The 25146-nt window shown below is 32.5% G+C and overlaps 3 non-coding genes across 3 annotated transcripts; all 3 read right to left on the bottom strand.

Annotated features, from left to right (window-relative positions):
• Positions 1–235: 235 nt before the first annotated feature.
• Positions 236–307, bottom strand: TRNAE-UUC (transfer RNA glutamic acid (anticodon UUC)). The gene has a single exon. It is a non-coding gene; the product is annotated as a tRNA-Glu (tRNA).
• Positions 308–2366: 2059 nt separating this feature from the next.
• On the bottom strand, positions 2367–2438 carry TRNAE-UUC (transfer RNA glutamic acid (anticodon UUC)). Its single transcript has one exon. It is a non-coding gene; the product is annotated as a tRNA-Glu (tRNA).
• A 2074-nt stretch (positions 2439–4512) lies between these two features.
• On the bottom strand, positions 4513–4584 carry TRNAE-UUC (transfer RNA glutamic acid (anticodon UUC)). Its single transcript has one exon. It is a non-coding gene; the product is annotated as a tRNA-Glu (tRNA).
• Between the last annotated feature and the right edge of the window lie 20562 nt (positions 4585–25146).

The following is a 25146-nucleotide window of genomic DNA, read 5'->3' as shown; positions in this document are numbered from 1 at the left end:
TTACTTTGTACATGCCGGTGAAATTATATAAAAAATGTGGGTCTCCTGGTTGAAAGCTAGATATCCTAATCGCAGGAGGACATTGGAATATTTCTTTTAGTTTACAATGCATCAATAATTTTTTTAAATTGATTTCTTCATTATCTTTTGCCTTTGTGATAGACTCCACAACCTCAAAAATGATACATTTAAGATGCGTATACCACATGCCAATGGTGGTATTATATATAAAACGTTCCATTGTCGGGAATTGAACCCGGGTCTCCTGGGTGAAAGCCAGATATCCTAACCGCTGGACGACAATGGAGAATTTATTTTTAATTTAAAATGCATCAATAATTTGTCTAAATTAATTTCTTCATTATCTTTTGCTTTAGTGAAAGACTCCACAACCTCAAAAGTGATATAATTAACTTGACTTTCGCATATGCTGATTAAATTAACTTTCAGAAATTAACCTATGGATATGGTGAAATTATATTTTAAAAAGTGGGTCTTCTAGGTGAAAGCTATATATCCTAACCGTTGGAGGACACTGGGGTATTACTTTTATTTTACAATGCATCAATGAATTTTCTAAACTGATTTCTTCATTATTTGTTGTCTTTGTGATAGACTCCATAACCTCAAAAGCGATACAATTAAGTTGACTATTCCATAAAATTAACTTTCTAAAGTTTAACTTTTCGGATATGGTGGTATTATATAAAAATGTTCCATTGTCGGGAATCGAACCCAGGTCTTCGGTGACGCCTGATATCCTGACAGCTAGACGACAATAGAGTATTAGTTTTAATTTACAATGCATCAATATTGTCTAAATTGATTTCTTCATTATCTTTTGCATTCGTGAAAGACTCCACAACCTCAAAAGCGATATGGTTAACATGACTTTTCAACATGCTGATAAATTTGAATTTCAGAAATTAACTTATGGATATAGTAAAATTATATAAAAAAATGTGAGTCTCCTAGGTGAAAGCTAGATATCCTAACCGTTGGAGGACACTGGAGTATTTCTTTTAGTGTACAATGTATCAATGATTTATCTAAATTGATTTCTTCATTATCTTTTGCCTTTGTGATAGACTCCACAACCTCAAAAGCGATACATTTAAGATGACTATACCACATGCCAATAAAATTAACTTTCTGAAGTTAACTTCCGGATATGGTGGTATTATATATAAAATGTTCCATTGTCGGGAATTGAACCCGGGTCACCTGGGCGAAAGTCAGATATCCTAAACGCTGGACGACAATGGAGTGTTTTTTTTACTTTACAGTACATCAATAATTTGTGTAAATTGATTTCTTCATTATCTTTTACCTTCGTGAAAAACTCCACAACCTGAAAAGCGATATAATTAACATGACTTTCGCATATGCTGATAAAATTAACTTATGGATATGGTGAAATTATATTTAAAAAAGTGGGTCTTTTGGGTGAAACCTATATCTCCTAGCCGCTGGAGGACACTGGAGTATTTCTTTTAGTTTATAATGCGTCATTATCTCTTGCCTTTGTGATAGACTCAACAGCCTCAAAAGAGATACAATTAAGTTGACTATTCCATAAAATTAACTTTCTGAAGTTTAACTTTCGGATATGGTGGTATTATATAAAAAATGTTCCATTGTCGGGAATCGAACCCGGGTCTTCGGGGATGCCAGATATCCTTGCAGATGGACGACAATGAAGTGTTAGTTTTAATTTATAATGCATTATTAATTTCTCTAAATTGATTTCTTCATTATATTTTTGCCTTCGTGAAAGACTCCACAACCTCAAAAGCGATATGGTTAACTTGACTTTCCAACATGCCGATAAAATTAAATTTTAGAAATTAACTTATAGATATAGTGAAATTATATAAAAAATGTGAGTCTCCTAGGTGAAAGCTATATGTCCTAACCGTTGGAGGACACTGGAGTATTTCTTTTAGTTTACAATGTATCAATAATTTATCTAAATTGATTTCTTATTTATCTTTTGCCTTTGTGATAGACTCCACAACCTCAAAAGCGATACAATTAAGTTAACTTTCTTACATGCCGGTGAAATTATATAAAAAATGTGGGTCTCCTGATTGAAAGCTAGATATCCTAACCGCAGGAGAACATTGGAGTATTACTTTGTACATGCCGGTGAAATTATATAAAAAATGTGGGTCTCCTGGTTGAAAGCTAGATATCCTAATCGCAGGAGGACATTGGAATATTTCTTTTAGTTTACAATGCATCAATAATTTTTTTAAATTGATTTCTTCATTATCTTTTGCCTTTGTGATAGACTCCACAACCTCAAAAATGATACATTTAAGATGCGTATACCACATGCCAATGGTGGTATTATATATAAAATATTCCATTGTCGGGAATTGAACCCGGGTCTCCTGGGTGAAAGCCAGATATCCTAACCGCTGGACGACAATGGAGAATTTATTTTTAATTTAAAATGCATCAATAATTTGTCTAAATTAATTTCTTCATTATCTTTTGCTTTAGTGAAAGACTCCACAACCTCAAAAGTGATATAATTAACTTGACTTTCGCATATGCTGATTAAATTAACTTTCAGGAAATTAACCTATGGATATGGTGAAATTATATTTTAAAAAGTGGGTCTTCTAGGTGAAAGCTATATATCCTAACCGTTGGAGGACACTGGGGTATTACTTTTATTTTACAATGCATCAATGAATTTTCTAAACTGATTTCTTCATTATTTGTTGTCTTTGTGATAGACTCCATAACCTCAAAAGCGATACAATTAAGTTGACTATTCCATAAAATTAACTTTCTAAAGTTTAACTTTTCGGATATGGTGGTATTATATAAAAAATGTTCCATTGTCGGGAATCGAACCCAGGTCTTCGGTGACGCCTGATATCCTGACAGCTAGACGACAATAGAGTATTAGTTTTAATTTACAATGCATCAATAATTTGTCTAAATTGATTTCTTCATTATCTTTTGCATTCGTGAAAGACTCCACAACCTCAAAAGCGATATGGTTAACATGACTTTTCAACATGCTGATAAATTTGAATTTCAGAAATTAACTTATGGATATAGTAAAATTATATAAAAAAATGTGAGTCTCCTAGGTGAAAGCTAGATATCCTAACCGTTGGAGGACACTGGAGTATTTCTTTTAGTGTACAATGTATCAATGATTTATCTAAATTGATTTCTTCATTATCTTTTGCCTTTGTGATAGACTCCACAACCTCAAAAGCGATACATTTAAGATGACTATACCACATGCCAATAAAATTAACTTTCTGAAGTTAACTTCCGGATATGGTGGTATTATATATAAAATGTTCCATTGTCGGGAATTGAACCCGGGTCACCTGGGCGAAAGTCAGATATCCTAAACGCTGGACGACAATGGAGTGTTTTTTTTACTTTACAGTACATCAATAATTTGTGTAAATTGATTTCTTCATTATCTTTTACCTTCGTGAAAAACTCCACAACCTGAAAAGCGATATAATTAACATGACTTTCGCATATGCTGATAAAATTAACTTTCAAAAATTAACTTATGGATATGGTGAAATTATATTTAAAAAAGTGGGTCTTTTGGGTGAAACCTATATCTCCTAGCCGCTGGAGGACACTGGAGTATTTCTTTTAGTTTATAATGCGTCATTATCTCTTGCCTTTGTGATAGACTCAACAGCCTCAAAAGAGATACAATTAAGTTGACTATTCCATAAAATTAACTTTCTGAAGTTTAACTTTCGGATATGGTGGTATTATATAAAAAATGTTCCATTGTCGGGAATCGAACCCGGGTCTTCGGGGATGCCAGATATCCTTGCAGATGGACGACAATGAAGTGTTAGTTTTAATTTATAATGCATTATTAATTTCTCTAAATTGATTTCTTCATTATATTTTGCCTTCGTGAAAGACTCCACAACCTCAAAAGCGATATGGTTAACTTGACTTTCCAACATGCCGATAAAATTAAATTTTAGAAATTAACTTATAGATATAGTGAAATTATATAAAAAATGTGAGTCTCCTAGGTGAAAGCTATATGTCCTAACCGTTGGAGGACACTGGAGTATTTCTTTTAGTTTACAATGTATCAATAATTTATCTAAATTGATTTCTTATTTATCTTTTGCCTTTGTGATAGACTCCACAACCTCAAAAGCGATACAATTAAGTTAACTTTCTTACATGCCGGTGAAATATATAAAAAATGTGGGTCTCCTGATTGAAAGCTAGATATCCTAACCGCAGGAGAACATTGGAGTATTACTTTGTACATGCCGGTGAAATTATATAAAAAATGTGGGTCTCCTGGTTGAAAGCTAGATATTCTAATCGCAGGAGGACATTGGAATATTCTTTTAGTTTACAATGCATCAATAATTTTTTTAAATTGATTTCTTCATTATCTTTTGCCTTTGTGATAGACTCCACAACCTCAAAAATGATACATTTAAGATGCGTATACCACATGCCAATGGTGGTATTATATATAAAATATTCCATTGTCGGGAATTGAACCCGGGTCTCCTGGGTGAAAGCCAGATATCCTAACCGCTGGACGACAATGGAGAATTTATTTTAATTTAAAATGCATCAATAATTTGTCTAAATTAATTTCTTCATTATCTTTTGCTTTAGTGAAAGACTCCACAACCTCAAAAGTGATATAATTAACTTGACTTTCGCATATGCTGATTAAATTAACTTTCAGGAAATTAACCTATGGATATGGTGAAATTATATTTTAAAAAGTGGGTCTTCTAGGTGAAAGCTATATATCCTAACCGTTGGAGGACACTGGGGTATTACTTTTATTTTACAATGCATCAATGAATTTTCTAAACTGATTTCTTCATTATTTGTTGTCTTTGTGATAGACTCCATAACCTCAAAAGCGATACAATTAAGTTGACTATTCCATAAAATTAACTTTCTAAAGTTTAACTTTTCGGATATGGTGGTATTATATAAAAAATGTTCCATTGTCGGGAATCGAACCCAGGTCTTCGGTGACGCCTGATATCCTGACAGCTAGACGACAATAGAGTATTAGTTTTAATTTACAATGCATCAATAATTTGTCTAAATTGATTTCTTCATTATCTTTTGCATTCGTGAAAGACTCCACAACCTCAAAAGCGATATGGTTAACATGACTTTTCAACATGCTGATAAATTTGAATTTCAGAAATTAACTTATGGATATAGTGAAATTATATAAAAAAATGTGAGTCTCCTAGGTGAAAGCTAGATATCCTAATCGTTGGAGGACACTGGAGTATTTCTTTTAGTGTACAATGTATCAATGATTTATCTAAATTGATTTCTTCATTATCTTTTGCCTTTGTGATAGACTCCACAACCTCAAAAGCGATACATTTAAGATGACTATACCACATGCCAATAAAATTAACTTTCTGAAGTTAACTTCCGGATATGGTGGTATTATATATAAAATGTTCCATTGTCGGGAATTGAACCCGGGTCACCTGGGCGAAACTCAGATATCCTAAACGCTGGACGACAATGGAGTGTTTTTTTTACTTTACAGTACATCAATAATTTGTGTAAATTGATTTCTTCATTATCTTTTACCTTCGTGAAAAACTCCACAACCTGAAAAGCGATATAATTAACATGACTTTCGCATATGCTGATAAAATTAACTTTCAAAAATTAACTTATGGATATGGTGAAATTATATTTAAAAAAGTGGGTCTTTTGGGTGAAAGCTATATCTCCTAGCCGTTGGAGGACACTGGAGTATTTCTTTTAGTTTATAATGCGTCATTATCTCTTGCCTTTGTGATAGACTCAACAGCCTCAAAAGCGATACAATTAAGTTGACTATTCCATAAAATTAACTTTCTGAAGTTTAACTTTCGGATATGGTGGTATTATATAACAAATGTTCCATTGTCGGGAATCGAACCCGGGTCTTCGGAGATGCCAGATATCCTTGCAGATGGACGACAATGGAGTATTTGTTTTAATTTATAATGCATTATTAATTTCTCTAAATTGATTTCTTCATTATATTTTGCCTTCGTGAAAGACTCCACAACCTCAAAAGCGATATGGTTAACTTGACTTTCCAACACGCCGATAAAATTAAATTTTAGAAATTAACTTAAAGATATAGTGAAATTATATAAAAAATGTGAGTCTCCTAGGTGAAAGCTAGATATCCTAACTGTTGGAGGACACTGGAGTATTTCTTTTAGTTTACAATGTATCAATGATTTATCTAAATTGATTTCTTCATTATCTTTTGCCTTTGTGATAGACTCCACAACCTCAAAAGCGATACAATTAAGTTAACTTTCCCACATGCCGGTGAAATTATATAAAAAATGTTGGTCTCCTGGTGGAAAGCTAGATATCCTAACCGCTGGAGGACATTGGAGTATTTCTTTTAGTTTACAATGCATCTATAATTTTTTTAAATTGATTTCTTCATTATCTTTCGCCTTTGTGATAGACTCCACAAACTCAAAAACGATACATTTAAGATGCGTATACCACATGCCGATAGTGGTATTATATATAAAACGTTTCATTGTCGGGAATTGAACCCGGGTCTCCTGGGTGAAAGCCAGATATCCTAACCGTGGACGACAATGGAGAATTTATTTTTAATTTACAATGCATCAATAATTTGTCTAAATTAATTTCTTCATTATCTTTTGCTTTCGTGAAAGACTCCACAACCTCAAAAGTGATATAATTAACTTGACTTTCGCATATGCTGATAAAATTAACTTTCAGAAATTAACCTATGGATATGGTGATATTATATTTTAAAAAGTGGGTCTTCTTGGTGAAAGCTATATATCCTAATCGTTGGAGGACACTGGAGTATTACTTTTAGTTTACAATGCATCAATGCATTTTCTAAATTGATTTCTTCGTTATTTGTTGTCTTTGTGATAGACTCCACAACCTCAAAAGCGATACAATTAAGTTAACTATTCCATAAAATTAACTTACTAAAGTCTAACTTTCGGATATGGTGGTATTATATAAAAAATGTTCCATTGTCGGGAATCGAACCCAGGTCTTCGCGGACGCTTGATATCCTGACAGCTAGAAGACAATGGAGTATTAGTTTTAATTTACAATGCATCAATAATTTGTCTAAATTGATTTCTTCATTATCTTTTGCCTTCGTGAAAGACTCCACAACCTCAAAAGCGATATTGTTAACTTGATTTTCCAACATGCCAGTAATATTAAATTTTAGAAATTAACTCATAGATATAGTGAAATTATATAAAAAAATGTGAGTCTCGTAGGTGAAGCTAGATATCCTAACCGTTGGAGGACACTGGAGTATTTCTTTTAGTTGACAATGTATCAATGATTTATCTATATTAATTGCTTCATTATCTTTTGCCTTTGTGATAGACTCCACAACCTCAAAAGCGATACAATTGAGTTAACTTTCCCACATGCCGGTGAAATTATATAAAAAAATGTGGGTCTCCTGGTTGAAAGCTAGATATCCTAACCGCTGGTGGACATTGGAGTATTTCTTTTAGTTTACAATGCATCAATAAGTTTTTTTAAATTGATTTCTTCATTATCTTTTGCCTTTGTGATAGACTCTACAACCTCAAAAGCGATAGAATTAACTTAACTTTCCCACATGCCGGTGAAATTATACAAAAAATGTGGGTCTCGTGGGTGAAAGCTAGATATCCTACCCGCTGGAGGACATTGGAGTATTTCTTTTAGTTTACATAGCATCAATAATTTTTTTAAATTGATTTCTTCATTATCTTTTGCCTTCGTGAAAGACTCCACAACCTCAAAAGCGATATGGTTAACGTGACTTTCCAACATGCTGATAAAATTATATTTCAGAAATTAACTTATGGATATAGTGAAATTATATAAAAAATGTGAGTCTCCTAGGTGAAAGCTAGATATCCTAACCGTTAGAGGACACTGGAGTATTTCTTTTAGTTTACAATGTATCGATGATTTATCTAAATTGATTTCTTCATTATCTTTTGCCTTTGTGATAGACTCCACAACCTCAAAAGCGATACATTTAAGATGACTATACCACATGCCAATAAATCTAACTTTCTGAAGTTAACTTCCGGATATGGTGGTATTATATATAAAATGTTCCATTGTCAGGAATTGAACCCGGGTCACCTGGGCGAAAGTCATATATCCTAAACGCTGGACGACAATGGAGTGTTTTTTTTACTTTACAGTGCATAAATAATTTGTCTAAATTGATTTCTTAATTATCTTTTTCCTTCGTGAAAAACTCCACAACCTCCAAAGCGATATAATTAACATGACTTTCGCATATGCTGATAAAATTAACTTTCAAAAATTAACTTACGGATATGGTGAAATTATATTTAAAAAAGTGGGTCTTCTGCGTGAAAGCTATATATCCTAACCGCTGGAGGACACTGGAGTATTTCTTTTAGTTTATAATGCATCATTATCTCTTGCCTTTGTGATAGACTCAACAGCCTCAAAAGTGATACAATTAAGTTGACTATTCCATAAAATTAACTTTCTGAAGTTTAACTTTCAGATAAGGTGGTATTATATAAAAAATGTTCCATTGTCGGGAATCGAACCCGGGTCTTCGTGGATGCCAGATATCCTTGCAGATGGACGACAATGGAGTATTAGTTTTAATTTATAATGCATTATTATATTCTCTAAATTGATTTCTTCATTATATTTTGCCTTCGTGAAAGACTCCACAACCTCAAAAGCGATATGGTTAACTTGACTTTCCAACATGCCGATAAAATTAAATTTTAGAAATTAACTTATAGATATAGTGAAATTATATAAAAAATGTGAGTCTCCTGGTTGAAAGCTAGATATCCTAACCGTTGGAAGACACTGGAGTATTTCTTTTAGTTTACAATGTATCAATGATTTACCTAAATTGATTTCTTCATTATCTTTTGCCTTTGTGATAGACTCCACAACCTCAAAAGCGATACATTTAAGATGACTATACCACATGCCAATAAAATTAACTTTCTGATGTTAACTTCCGGATATGGTGGTATTATATATAAAATGTTCCATTGTCAGGAATTGAACCCGGGTCACCTGGGCGAAAGTCACATATCCTAAACGCTGGACGACAATGGAGTGTATTTTTTACTTTACAGTGCATCAATAATTTGTCTAAATTGATTTCTTAATTATCTTTTGCCTTCGTGAAAAACTCCACAACCTCCAAAGCGATATAATTAACATGACTTTCGCATATGCTGATAAAATTAACTTTCAAAAATTAACTTTCGGATATGGTGAAATTATATTTAAAAAAGTGGGTCTTCTGGGTGAAAGCTATATATCCTAACAGCTGGAGGACCATGGAGTATTTCTTTTAGTTTATAATGCATCATTATCTCTTGCCTTTGTGATAAACTCAACAACCTCAAAAGCGATACAATTAAGTTGACTATTCCATAAAATTAACTTTCTGAAGTTTAACTTTCAGATAAGGTATTATATAAAAAATGTTCCATTGAAGGGAATCGAACCCGGGTCTTCGTGGATGCCAGATATCCTTGCAGATGGACGACAATGGAGTATTAGTTTTAATTTATAATGCATTATTATATTCTCTAAATTGATTTCTTCATTATATTTTGCCTTCGTGAAAGACTCCACAACCTCAAAAGCGATATGGTTAACTTGACTTTCCAACATGCCGATAAAATTAAATTTTAGAAATTAACTTGTAGATATAGTGAAATTATATAAAAATGTGAGTCTCGTGGTTGAAATCTAGATATCCTAACCGTTGGAAGACACTGGAGTATTTCTTTTAGTTTACAATGTATCAATGATTTACCTAAATTGATTTCTTCATTATCTTTTTCCTTTGTGATAGACTCCACAACCTCAAAAGCGATACATTTAAGATGACTATACCACATGCCAATAAAATTAACTTTCTGAAGTTAACTTCCGGATATGGTGGTATTATATATAAAATGTTCCATTGTCAGGAATTGAACCCGGGTCACCTGGGCGAAAGTCATATATCCTAAACGCTGGACGACAATGGAGTGTTTTTTTTACTTTACAGTGCATAAATAATTTGTCTAAATTGATTTCTTAATTATCTTTTTCCTTCGTGAAAAACTCCACAACCTCCAAAGCGATATAATTAACATGACTTTCGCATATGCTGATAAAATTAACTTTCAAAAATTAACTTACGGATATGGTGAAATTATATTTAAAAAAGTGGGTCTTCTGCGTGAAAGCTATATATCCTAACCGCTGGAGGACACTGGAGTATTTCTTTTAGTTTATAATGCATCATTATCTCTTGCCTTTGTGATAGACTCAACAGCCTCAAAAGTGATACAATTAAGTTGACTATTCCATAAAATTAACTTTCTGAAGTTTAACTTTCAGATAAGGTGGTATTATATAAAAAATGTTCCATTGTCGGGAATCGAACCCGGGTCTTCGTGGATGCCAGATATCCTTGCAGATGGACGACAATGGAGTATTAGTTTTAATTTATAATGCATTATTATATTCTCTAAATTGATTTCTTCATTATATTTTGCCTTCGTGAAAGACTCCACAACCTCAAAAGCGATATGGTTAACTTGACTTTCCAACATGCCGATAAAATTAAATTTTAGAAATTAACTTATAGATATAGTGAAATTATATAAAAAATGTGAGTCTCCTGGTTGAAAGCTAGATATCCTAACCGTTGGAAGACACTGGAGTATTTCTTTTAGTTTACAATGTATCAATGATTTACCTAAATTGATTTCTTCATTATCTTTTGCCTTTGTGATAGACTCCACAACCTCAAAAGCGATACATTTAAGATGACTATACCACATGCCAATAAAATTAACTTTCTGATGTTAACTTCCGGATATGGTGGTATTATATATAAAATGTTCCATTGTCAGGAATTGAACCCGGGTCACCTGGGCGAAAGTCACATATCCTAAACGCTGGACGACAATGGAGTGTATTTTTTACTTTACAGTGCATCAATAATTTGTCTAAATTGATTTCTTAATTATCTTTTGCCTTCGTGAAAAACTCCACAACCTCCAAAGCGATATAATTAACATGACTTTCGCATATGCTGATAAAATTAACTTTCAAAAATTAACTTTCGGATATGGTGAAATTATATTTAAAAAAGTGGGTCTTCTGGGTGAAAGCTATATATCCTAACAGCTGGAGGACCATGGAGTATTTCTTTTAGTTTATAATGCATCATTATCTCTTGCCTTTGTGATAAACTCAACAACCTCAAAAGCGATACAATTAAGTTGACTATTCCATAAAATTAACTTTCTGAAGTTTAACTTTCAGATAAGGTATTATATAAAAAATGTTCCATTGAAGGGAATCGAACCCGGGTCTTCGTGGATGCCAGATATCCTTGCAGATGGACGACAATGGAGTATTAGTTTTAATTTATAATGCATTATTATATTCTCTAAATTGATTTCTTCATTATATTTTGCCTTCGTGAAAGACTCCACAACCTCAAAAGCGATATGGTTAACTTGACTTTCCAACATGCCGATAAAATTAAATTTTAGAAATTAACTTGTAGATATAGTGAAATTATATAAAAAATGTGAGTCTCGTGGTTGAAATCTAGATATCCTAACCGTTGGAAGACACTGGAGTATTTCTTTTAGTTTACAATGTATCAATGATTTACCTAAATTGATTTCTTCATTATCTTTTTCCTTTGTGATAGACTCCACAACCTCAAAAGCGATACATTTAAGATGACTATACCACATGCCAATAAAATTAACTTTCTGAAGTTAACTTCCGGATATGGTGGTATTATATATAAAATGTTCCATTGTCGGGAATTGAACCCGGGTCACTTGGGCGAAAGTCAGATATCCTAAACGCTGGACGAAAATGGGGAATTTATTTTTAATTTACAATGCATCAATAATTTGTCTAAATTAATTTCTTCATTAACTTTTGCTTTCGTGAAAGACTCCACAACCTCAAAAGTGATATAATTAACTTGACTTTCGCATATGCTGATAAAATTAACTTTCAGAAATTAACCTATGGATATGGTGAAATTATATTTTAAAAAGTGGGTCTTCTAGGTGAAAGCTCTATATCCTAACCGTTGGAGGACACTGGAGTATTACTTTTAGTTTATAATGCATCAATGAATTTTCTAAATTGATTTCTTCATTATCTGTTGTCTTTGTGATAGACTCCACAACCTCAAAAGCGATACAATTAAGTTGACTATTCCATAAAATTAACTTACTAAAGTTTAACTTTCGGATATGGTGGTATTATATAAAAAATGTTCCATTGTCGGGAATCGAACCCAGGTCTTCGGGGAAGCCTGATATCCTGACAGCTAGACGACAATGGAGTATTAGTTTTAATTTACAATGCATCAATAATTTGTCTAAATTGATTTCTTCATTATCTTTTGCCTTCTTGAAAGGCTCCACAACCTCAAAAGCGATATGGTTAACATGACTTTCCAACATGCTGATAAAATTAAATTTCAGAAATTAACTTATAGATATAGTGAAATTATATAAAAAATGTGAGTCTCCTAGGTGAAAGCTAGATATCCTAACCGTTGGACGACACTGGAGTATTTATTTTAGTTTACAATGTATCAATGATTTACCTAAATTGATTTCTTCATTATCTTTTGCTTTTGTGATAGACTCCACAACCTCAAAAGCGATACAATGAAGTTAACTTTCCCACATGCCGGTGAAATTATATAAAAAATGTTGGTCTCCTGGTTGAAAGCTAGATATCCTAACCGCTGGAGGACATTGGACTATTTCTTTTAGTTTACAATGCATCAATAATTTTTTTAAATTGATTTCTTCATTATCTTTTTCCGTTCTGATAGACTCCACAACCTCAAAAGTGATACAATTAAGTTGACTATTCCATAAAATTAACTTACTAAAGTTTAACTTTCGGATATGGTGGTATTATATAAAAATTGTTCCATTGTCGGGAATCGAACCCAGGTCTTCGGGGACGCCTGATATCCTGACAGCTAGACGACAATGGAGTATTAGTTTTAATTTACAATGTATCAATAATTTGTCTAAATTGATTTCTTCATTATCTTTTGCCTTCGTGAAAGACTCCACAACCTCAAAAACGATATGGTTAACATGACTTTCCAACATGCTGATAAAATTATATTTCAGAAATTAACTTATGGATATAGTGAAACTATATAAAAAAAATGTGAGTCTCCTAGGTGAAAGCTAGATATCCTAACCGTTGGAGGACACTGGAGTATTTCTTTTAGTTTACAAGGTATCAATGATTTATCTAAATTGATTTCTTCATTATCTTTTGCCTTTGTGATAGACTCAACAGCCTCAAAAGCGATACAATTAAGTTGAGTATTCCATAAAATTAACTTTCTGAAGTTTAACTTTCAGATAAGGTGGTATTATATAAAAAATGTTTCATTGTCGGGATCGAACTCGGGTCTTCGGGGATGCCAGATATCCTTACAAATGGATGACAATTGAGTATTAGTTTTAACTTATAATGCATTATTAATTTCTCTAAATTGATTTCTTCATTATATTTTGCCTTCGTGAAAGACTCCACAACCTCAAACGCGATATGGTTAACTTGACTTTCCAACATGCCGATAAAATTAAATTTTAGAAATTAACTTATAGATATAGTGAAATTATATAAAAAATGTGAGTCTCCTGGTTGAAAGCTAGATATCCTAACCGTTGGAAGACACTGGAGTATGTCTTTTAGTTTACAATGTATCAATGATTTACCTAAATTGATTTCTTCATTATCTTTTGCCTTTGTGATAGACTCCACAACCTCAAAAGCGATACATTTAAGATGACTATACCACATGCCAATAAAATTAACTTTCTGAAGTTAACTTCCGGATATGGTGGTATTATATATAAAATGTTCCATTGTCGGGAATTGAACCCGGGTCACTTGGGCGAAAGTCAGATATCCTAAATGCTGGACGAAAATGGGGAATTTATTTTAAATTTACAATGCATTAATAATTTGTCTAAATTAATTTCTTCATTAACTTTTGCTTTCGTGAAAGACTCCACAACCTCAAAAGTGATATAATTAACTTGACTTTCGCATATGCTGATAAAATTAACATTCAGAAATTAACCTATGGATATGGTGAAATTATATTTTAAAAAGTGGGTCTTCTAGGTGAAAGATCTATATCCTAACCGCTGGAGGACACTGGAGTATTACTTTTAGTTTACAATGCATCAATGAATTTTATAAATTGATTTCTTCATTATCTGTTGTCTTTGTGATAGACTCCACAATCTCAAAAGCGATACAATTAAGTTGACTATTCCATAAAATTAACTTACTAAAGTTTAACTTTCGGATATGGTGGTATTATATAAAAAATGTTCCATTGTCGGGAATCGAACCCAGGTCTTCGGGGATGCCTGATATCCTGACACCTAGACGACAATGGAGTATTAGTTTTAATTTAGAATGCATCAATAATTTGTCTAAATTGATTTCTTCAATATCTTTTAACTTCTTGAAAGGCTCCACAACCTCAAAAGCGATATGGTTAACATGACTTTCCAACATGCTGATAAAATTAAATTTCAGAAATTAACTTATAGATATAGTGAAATTATATAAAAAATGTGAGTCTCCTAGGTGAAAGCTAGATATCCTAATCGTTGGAGGACACTGGATTATTTATTTTAGTTTACAATGTATCAATGATTTATCTAAATTGATTTCTTCATTATCTTTTGCTTTTGTGATAGACTCCACAACCTCAAAAGCGATACAATGAAGTTAACTTTCCCACATGCCGGTGAAATTATATAAAAAATGTTGGTCTCCTGGTTGAAAGCTAGATATCCTAACCGCTGGAGGACATTGGAGTATTTCTTTTAGTTTACAATGCATCAATAATTTTTTTAAATTGATTTCTTCATTATCTTTTGCCGTTGTGATAGACTCCACAACCTCAAAAGCGATACAATTAAGTTGACTATTCCATAAAATTAACTTACTAAAGTTTAACTTTCGGATATGGTGGTATTATATAAAAAATGTTCCATTGTCGGGAATCGAACCCAGGTCTTCGGGGACGCCTGATATCCTGACAGCTAGACGACAATGGAGTATTAGTTTTAATTTACAATGCATCAATAATTTGTCTAAATTGATTTCCTCATTATCTTTTGACTTCGTGAAAGACTCCACAACCTCAAAAGCGATATGGTTAACATGACTTTCCAACATGCTGATAAAATTATATTTCAGAAATTAACTTATGGATATAGTGAAATTATATAAAAAAAAAATGTGAGTCTCCTAGATGAAAGCTAGATATCCTAACCGTTGGAGGACACTGGAGTATTTCTTTTAGTTTACAATGTATCAATGATTTATCTGAATTGATTTCTTCATTATCTTTTGCCTTTGTGATAGACTCAACAGCCTCAAAAGCGATACAATTAAGTTGACTATTCATTAAAATTAACTTTCTGAAGTTTAACTTTCAGATAAGGTGGTATTATATAAAAAATGTTCCATTTTCGGGATCGAACTCGGGTCTTCGGGGATGCCAGATATCCTTACAGATGGACGACAATGGAGTATTAGTTTTAATTTATAATGCATTATTATATTCTCTAAATTGATTTCTTCATTATATTTTGCCTTCATGAAAGACTCCACAACCTCAAAAGCGATATGGTTAACTTGACTTTCCAACATGCCGATAAAATTAAATTTTAGAAATTAACTTATAGATATAGTGAAATTATATAAAAAAAAAATGTGAGTCTCCTGGTTGAAAGCTAGATATCGTAACCGTTGGAGGACACTGGAGTATTTCTTTTAGTTTACAATGTATCAATGATTTACCTAAATTGATTTCTTCATTATTTTTTGTCTTTGTGATAGACTCCACGACCTCAAAAGCGATACATTTAAGATGACTATACCACATGCCAATAAAATTAACTTTCTGAAGTTAACTTCCGGATATGGTGGTATTATATATAAAATGTTCCATTGTCGGGAATTGAACCCGGGTCACTTGGGCGAAAGTCAGATATCCTAAACGCTGGACGAAAATGGAGAATTTATTTTTAATTTGAAATGCATCAATAATTTGTCTAAATTAATTTCTTCATTATCTTTTCCTTTCGTGAAAGACTCCACAACCTCAAAAGTGATATAATTAACTTGACTTTCGCATATGCTGATAAAATTAACTTTCAGAAATTAACCTATGGATATGGTGAAATTATATTTTAAAAAGTGGGTCTTCTAGGTGAAAGCTATATATCCTAACCGTTGGAGGACACTGGAGTATTACTTTTAGTTTACAATGCATAAATGAATTTTGTAAATTGATTTCTTCATTATTTGTTGTCTTTGTGATAGACTCCACAACCTCAAAAGTGATACAATTAAGTTGACTATTCCATAAAATTAACTTACTAAAGTTTAACTTTCGGATATGGTGGTATTATATAAAAAATGTTCCATTGTCGGTAATCGAACTCAGGTCTTCGTGGACGCCTGATATCCAGACAGCTAGACGACAATGGAGTATTAGTTTTAATTTACAATGCATCAATAATTTGTCTAAATTGATTTCTTCATTATCTTTTGCCTTCATGAAAGACTCCACAGCCTCAAAAGCGATATGGTTAACATGACTTTCCAACATGCTGATAAAATTATATTTCAGAAATTAACTTATGGATATAGTGAAATTATATAAAAAAATGTGAGTCTCCTAGGTGAAAGCTAGATATCCTAACCGTTGGAGGACACTGGAGTATTTCTTTTAGTTTACAATGTATCAATGATTTATCTAAATTGATTTCTTCATTATCTTTTGCCTTTGTGATAGACTCCACAACCTCAAAAGCGATACATTTAAGATGACTATACCACATGCCAATAAAATCAACTTTCTGAAGTTAACTTCCGGATATGGTATTATATATAAAATGTTCCATTGTCGGGAATTGAACCCGGGTCACCTGGGCGAAAGTCATATATCCTAAACACTGAACGACAATGGAGTGTTTTTTTTACTTTACAGTGCATCAATAAGTTGTCTAAATTAATTTCTTCATTATCTTTTGCCTTCGTGAAAAACTCCACAACCTCAAAAGCGATATAATTAGCATGACTTTCGCATATGCTGATAAAAATAACTTTCAAAAATTAACTTATGGATATGGTGAAATTATATTTAAAAAAGTTGGGTCTTCTGGGTGAAAGCTATATATCCTAACCGCTGGAGGACACTGGAGTATTTCTTATAGTTTATAATGCATCATTATCTCTTGCCTTTGTGATAGACTCAACAGCCTCAAAAGCGATACAATTAAGTTGACTATTCCATAAAATTAACTTTCTGAAGTTTAACTTTCAGATAAGGTGGTATTATATAAAAAATGTTCCATTGTCGGGAATCGAACCCGGGTCTTCGGGGATGCCAGATATCCTTGCAGATGGACGACAATTGAGTATTAGTTTTAATTTATAATGCATTATTAATTTCGCTAAATTGATTTCTTCATTATATTTTGCCTTCGTGAAAGACTCCACAACCTCAAAAGCGATATGGTTAACTTGACTTTCCAACATGCCGATAAAATTAAATTTTAGAAATTAACTTATAGATATAGTGAAATTATATAAAAAATGTGAGTTTCCTAGTTGAAAGCTAGATATCCTAACCGTTGGAGGACACTGGAGTATTTTTTTTAGTTTACAATGTATCAATGATTTACCAAAATTGATTTCTTCATTATCTTTTGCCTTTGTGATAGACTCCACAACCTCAAAAGCGATACATTTAAGATGACTATACCACATGCCAATAAAATTAACTTTCTGAAGTTAACTTCCGGATATGGTGGTATTATATATAAAATGTTCCATTGTCGGGAATTGAATCCGGGTCACCTGGGCGAAAATCAGATATCCTAAACGTTGGACGACAATGGAGAATTTATTTTTAATTTACAATGCATCAATAATTAGTCTAAATTAATTTCTTCATTATCTTTTGCTTTCGTGAAAGACTCCACAACCTCAAAAGTGATATAATTAACTTGACTTTCGCATATGCTGATAAAATTAACTTTAACAAATTAACCTATGGATATGGTGAAATTATATTTTAAAAAGTGGGTCTTCTAGGTGAAAGCTATATATCTTAACCGTTGGAGGACACTGGAGTATTACTTTTAGTTTACAATGCATCAATGAACTTTCTAAATTGTTTTCTTCATTATTTGTTGTCTTTGTGATAGACTCCACAACCTCAAAAGCGATACAATTAAGTTGACTATTCCATAAAATTAACTTACTAAAGTTTAACTTTCGGATATGGTGGTATTATTAAAAAAATGTTCCATTGTCGGGAATCGAACCCAGGTCTTCGGGGACGCCTGATATCCTGACAGCTAGACGACAATGCAGTATTAGTTTTAATTTACAATGCATCAATAATTTGTCTAAATTGATTTCTTCATTATCTTTTGCCTTCGTGAAAGACAACACAACCTCAAAAGCGATAAGGTTAACATGACTTTCCAACATGCTGATAAAATTATATTTCAGAAATTAACTTATGGATATAGGAAAATTATATAAAAAAATGTGAGTCTCCTAGGTGAAAGCTAGATATCCTAACCGTTGGAGGACACTGGAGTATTTCTTTTAGTTTTCAATGTATCAATGATTTATCTAAATTGATTTCTTCATTATCTTTTGCCTTTGTGATAGACTCCACAACCTCAAAAGCGATACATTTAAGATGACTATACCACATGCCAATAAAATTAACTTTCTGAAGTTAACTTCCGGATATGGTGGTATTATATATAAAATGTTCCATTGTCATGAATTGAACCCGGGTCACTTGGGCGAAAGTCATATATCCTAAACGCTGGACGACAATGGAGTGTTTTTTTTACTTTACAGTGCATCAATAATTTGTCTAAATTGATTTCTTCATTATCTTTGCCTTCGTGAAAACTCCACAACCTCAAAAGCGATATAATTAACTGACTTTCGCATATGCTGATAAAATTAACTTTCAAAAATTAACTTATGGATATGGTGAAATTATATTTAAAAAAGTGGGTCTTCTGGGTGAAAGCTATATATCCTAACCGCTGGAGGACACTGGAGTATTTCTTTTAGTTTATAATGCATCATTATCTCTTGCCTTTGTGATAGACTCAACAGCCTCAAAAGCGATACAATTAAGTTGACTATTCCATAAAATTAACTTTCTAAAGTTTAACTTTCAGATAAGGTGGTATTATATAAAAAATGTTCCATTGTCGGGAATCGAACCCGGGTCTTCGGGGATGCCAGATATCCTTGCAGATGGACGACAATTGAATATTAGTTTTAATTTATAATGCATTATTAATTTCTCTAAATTAATTTCTTCATTATATTTTGCCTTCGTGAAAGACTCCACAACCTCAAAAGCGATATGGTTAACTTGATTTTCCAACATGCCGATAAATATAAATTTTAGAAATTAACTTATAGATATAGTGAAATTATATAAAAAAATGTGAGTCTCCTAGGTGAAAGCTAGATATCCTAACCGTTGGAGGACACTGGAGTATTTCTTTTAGTTTACAATGTATCAATGATTTATCTAAATTGATTTCTTCATTATCTTTTGCCTTTGTGATAGACTCCACAACCTCAAAAGCGATACATTTAAGATGACTATACCACATGCCAATAAAATTAACTTTCTGAAGTTAACTTCCGGATATGGTGGTATTATATATAAAATGTTCCATTGTCGGGAATTGAGCCCGGGTCACCTGGGCAAAAGTCAGATATCCTAAACGCTGGACGACAATGGAGAATTTATTTTTAATTTACAATGCATTAATAATTTGTCTAAATTAATTTCTTCATTATCTTTTGCTTTCGTGAAAGACTCCACAACCTCAAAAGTGATATAATTAACTTGACTTTCGCATATGCTGATAAAATTAACTTTAAAAAATTAACCTATGGATATGGTGAAATTATATTTTAAAAAGTGGGTCTTTTAGGTGAAAGCTATATATAAAATGTTCCATTGTCGGGAATTGAACCCGGGTCACCTGGGCGAAAGTCAGATATCCTAAACGCTGGACGACAATGGAGTGTTTTTTTTACTTTACAGTGCATCAATAATTTGTCTAAATTTATTTCTTCATTATCTTTTGCCTTCGTGAAAAACTCCACAACCTCAAAAGCGATATAATTAATATGACTTTCGCATATGCTGATAAAATTCACTTCCAAAAATTAACTTATGGATATGGTGAAATTACATTTTAAAAAGTGGGTCTTCTGGGTGAAAGCTATATATCCTAACCGCTAGAGGACACTGGAGTATTTCTTTTAGTTTATAATGCGTCATTATATCTTGCCTTTGTGATAGACTCAACAGCCTCAAAAGCGATACAATTAAGTTGACTATTCCATAAAATTAACTTTCTGAAGTTTAACTTTCGGATATGGTGGTATTATATAAAAAATGTTCCATTGTCGGGAATCGATCCCGGGTCTTCGGGGATGCCAGATATCCTTGCAGATGGACGACAATGGAGTATTAGTTTTAATTTATAATGCATTATTAATTTCTCTCAATTGATTTCTTCATTATATTTTGCCTTCGTGAAAGACTCCACAACCTCAAAAGCGATATGGTTAACATGACTTTCCAACATGCTGAAGAATTTGAATTTCAGAAATTAACTTATGGATATAGTGAAATTATATAAAAAAATGTGAGTCTCCTAGGTGAAAGCTAGATATCCTAACCGTTGGAGGACACTGGCGTATTTCTTTTAGTTTACAATGTATCAATGATTTATCTAAATTGATTTCTTCATTATCTTTTGCCTTTGTGATATACTCCACTACCTCAAAAGCGATACATTTAAGATGACTATACCACATGCCAATAAAATTAACTTTCTGAAGTTAACTTCCGGATATGGTGGTATTATATATAAAATGCTGGGCGAAAGTCAGATATCCTAAACGCTGGACGACAATGGAGTGTTTTTTTTACTTTACAGTGCATCAATAATTTGTCTAAATTGATTTCTTCATTATCTTTTTCCTTCGTGAAAAACTCCACAACCTCAAAAGCGATATAATTAACATGACTTTCGCATATGCTGATAAAATTAACTTTCAAAAATTAACTTATGGATATGGTGAATTTACATTTAAAAAAGTGGGTCTTCTGGGTGAAAGCTATATATCCTAACCGCTGGAGGACACTGGAGTATTTCTTTTAGTTTATAATGCGTCATTATCTGTTGTCTTTGTGATAGACTCAACAGCCTCAAAAGCGATACAATTAAGTTGACTATTCCATAAAATTAACTTTCAGATATGGTGGTATTATATAAAAAATGTTCCATTGTCGGTAATCGAACCCAGGACTTCGGGGACACCTGATATCCTTGAAGATGGATGACAATGGAGTATTAGTTTTAATTTATAATGCATTATTAATTTCTCTAAATTGATATCTTCATTATCTTTTGCCTTCGTGAAAGACTCCACAACCTCAAAAGCGATATGGTTAACTTAACTTTCCAACATGCCGATAAAATTAAATTTTAGAAATTAACTTATAAATATAGTGAAATTATATAAAAAATGTGAGTCTCCTAGGTGAAAGCTAGATATCCTAACCGTTGGAGGACACTAGAGTATTTCTTTTAGTTTACAATGTATCAATGATTTATCTAAATTGATTTCTTCATTATCTTTTGTCTTTGTGATAGACTCCACAACCTCAAAAGCGATAGAATTAAGTTAACTTTCCCACATGCCGGTGAAATTATATAAAAAATGTGGGTCTCCTGGTTGAAAGCTAGATATCCTAACCGTTGGAGGACATTGGAGTATTTCTTTTAGTTTACAATGCATCAATAATTTTTTTAAATTGATTTCTTCATTATCTTTTGCCTTTGTGATAGACTCCACAACCTCAAAAACGATACATTTAAGATGCGTATACCACATGCCGATGGTGGTATTATATATAAAACGTTCCATTGCCGGGAATTCTCCCCGGGTCTCCTGGGTGAAAGCCAGATATCCTAACTGCTGGACAACAATGGAGAATTTATTTTTAATTTACAATGCATAAATAATTTGTCTAAATTAATTTCTTCATTATCTTTTGCTTTCGTTAAAGACTCCACAACCTCAAAAGTGATATAATTAACTTGACTTTCGCATATGCTGATAAAATTAACTTTCAGAAATTAACCTATGGATATGGTGAAATTATATTTTAAAAAGTGGGTCTTCTAGGTGAAAGCTATATACCCTAACCGTTGGAGGACACTGGAGTATTACTTTTAATTTACAATGCATCAATAATTTTTCTAAATTGATTTCTTCATTATTTTTTGCATTGGTGAAAGACTCCACAACCTCAAAATCGATATGGTAAACATGACTTCCAACATGCTGATAAAATTAAATTTCAGAAATTAACTTATGGATATAGTGAAATTATATAAAAAATGTGAGTCTCCTAGGTGAAAGCTAGATATCCTAACCGTTGGAGGACACTGGAGTATTTCTTTTAGTTTACAATTTATCAATGATTTAAATAAATTGATATCTTCGTTATCTTTTGCCTTTGTGATAGACTCCACAACCTCAAAAGCGATACATTTAAGATGACTATACCACATGACAATAAAATTAACTTTCTGAAGTTAACTTCCGGATATGGTGGTATTATATATAAAATGTTCCATTGTCGGGAATTGAACCCGGATCACCTGGGCGAAAGTCAGGTATCCTGAACGCTGGACGACAATGAAGTGTTTTTTTTACTTTACAGTGCATCAATAATTTGTCTAAATTGATTTCTTGATTCTCTTTTGCCTTCGTGAAAAACTCCACAACCTCAAAAGCGGTATAATTAACATGACTTTCACATATGATGATAAAATTAACTTTCAAAAATTAACTTATGGATATGGTGAAATTATATTTAAAAAAGTGGGTCTTCTGGGTGAAAGCTATATATCCTAACCGCTGGAGGACACTGGAGTATTTCTTTTAGTTTATAATGCGCCATTATCTCTTGCCTTTGTGATAGACTCAACAGCCTCAAAAACGATACAATTAAGTTGACTATTCCATAAAATTAACTTTCTGAAGTTTAACTTTCGGATATGGTGGTATTATATAAAAAATGTTCCATTGTCGGGAATCGAACCCGGGTCTTCGGGGATGCCAGATATCCTTGCAGATGGACGACAATGGAGTATTAGTTTTAATTTATAATGCATTATTAATTTCTCTAAATTGATTTCTTCATTATCTTTTGCCATCGTGAAAGACTCCACAACCTCAAAAGCGATATGGTTAACTTGACTTTCCAACATGCCGATAAAATTATATAAAAAATGTTGGTCTCCTGGTTGAAAGTTAGATATCCTAACCGCTGGAGGACATTGGAGTATTTCTTTTAGTTTACAATGCATCAATAATTTGTCTAAATTGATTTCTTCATTATCTTTTGCCTTTGTGATAGACTCCACAACCTCAAAAACGATACATTTAAGATGCGTATACCACATGCCGATGGTGGTATTATATATAAAACGTTCCATTGTCGGGAATCAAACCCGGGTCTCTTGGGTGAAAGCCAGATATCCTAACCGCTAGACGACAATGGAGAATTTATTTTTAATTTACAATGCATCAATAACTTGTCTAAATTAATTTCTTCATTATCTTTTGCTTTTGTGAAAGACTCCACAACCTCGAAAGTGATATAATTAACTTGACTTTCGCATATGCTGATAAAATTAACTTTCAGAAATTAACCTATGGATATGGTGAAATTATATTTTAAAAAGTGGGTCTTCTAGGTGAAAGCTATATATCCCTACTGTTGGAGGACACTGGAGTATTACTTTTAGTTTACAATGCATCAATGAATTTTCTAAATTGATTTCTTCATTATTTGTTGTCTTTGTGATAGACTCCACAACCTCAAAAGCGATACAATTAAGTTGACTATTCCATAAAATTAACTTACTAAAGTTTAACTTTCGGATATGGTGGTATTATATAAAAAATGTTCCATTGTCGGGAATCGTACCCAAGTCTTCGGGGACGCCTGATATCCTGACAGCTAGACGACAATGGAGTATTAGTTTTAATTTACAATGCATCAATAATTTGTCTAAATTGATTTCTTCATTATCTTTTGCCTTCGTGAAAGACTCCACAACCTCAAAAGCGATAAGGTTAACATGACTTTCGAACATGCTGATAAAATTATATTTCAGAAATTAACTTATGGATATAGGAAAATTATATAAAAAAATGTGAGTCTCCTAGGTGAAAGCTAGATATCCTAACCGTTGGAGGACACTGGAGTATTTCTTTTAGTTTACAATGTATCAATGATTTATCTAAATTGATTTATTCATTATCTTTTGCCTTTGTGATAGACTCCACAACCTCAAAAATGATACATTTAAGATGCGTATACCACATGCCGATGGTGGTATTATATATAAAACGTTCCATTGTCGGGAATCAAACCCGGGTCTCTTGGGTGAAAGCCAGATATCCTAACCGCTAGACGACAATGGAGAATTTATTTTTAATTTACAATGCATCAATAACTTGTCTAAATTAATTTCTTCATTATCTTTTGCTTTTGTGAAAGACTCCACAACCTCAAAAGTGATATAATTAACTTGACTTTCGCATATGCTGATAAAATTAACTTTCAGAAATTAACCTATGGATATGGTGAAATTATATTTTAAAAAGTGGGTCTTCTAGGTGAAAGCTATATATCCTAACCGTTGGAGGACACTGGAGTATTACTTTTAGTTTACAATGCATCAATGAATTTTCTAAATTGATTTCTTCATTATTTGTTGTCTTTGTGATAGACTCCACAACCTCAAAAGCGATACAATTAAGTTGACTATTCCATAAAATTAACTTACTAAAGTTTAACTTTCGGATATGGTGCTATTATATAAAAAATGTTCCATTGTCGGG

Source organism: Lathyrus oleraceus, chromosome 7 (assembly GCF_024323335.1).
Source record: "Lathyrus oleraceus cultivar Zhongwan6 chromosome 7, CAAS_Psat_ZW6_1.0, whole genome shotgun sequence".
Lineage (NCBI taxonomy): Eukaryota > Viridiplantae > Streptophyta > Magnoliopsida > Fabales > Fabaceae > Lathyrus > Lathyrus oleraceus.
The sequence above is the reverse complement of the archived record's forward strand: the minus strand, read 5'-3'. Positions and strand labels throughout refer to the sequence as shown.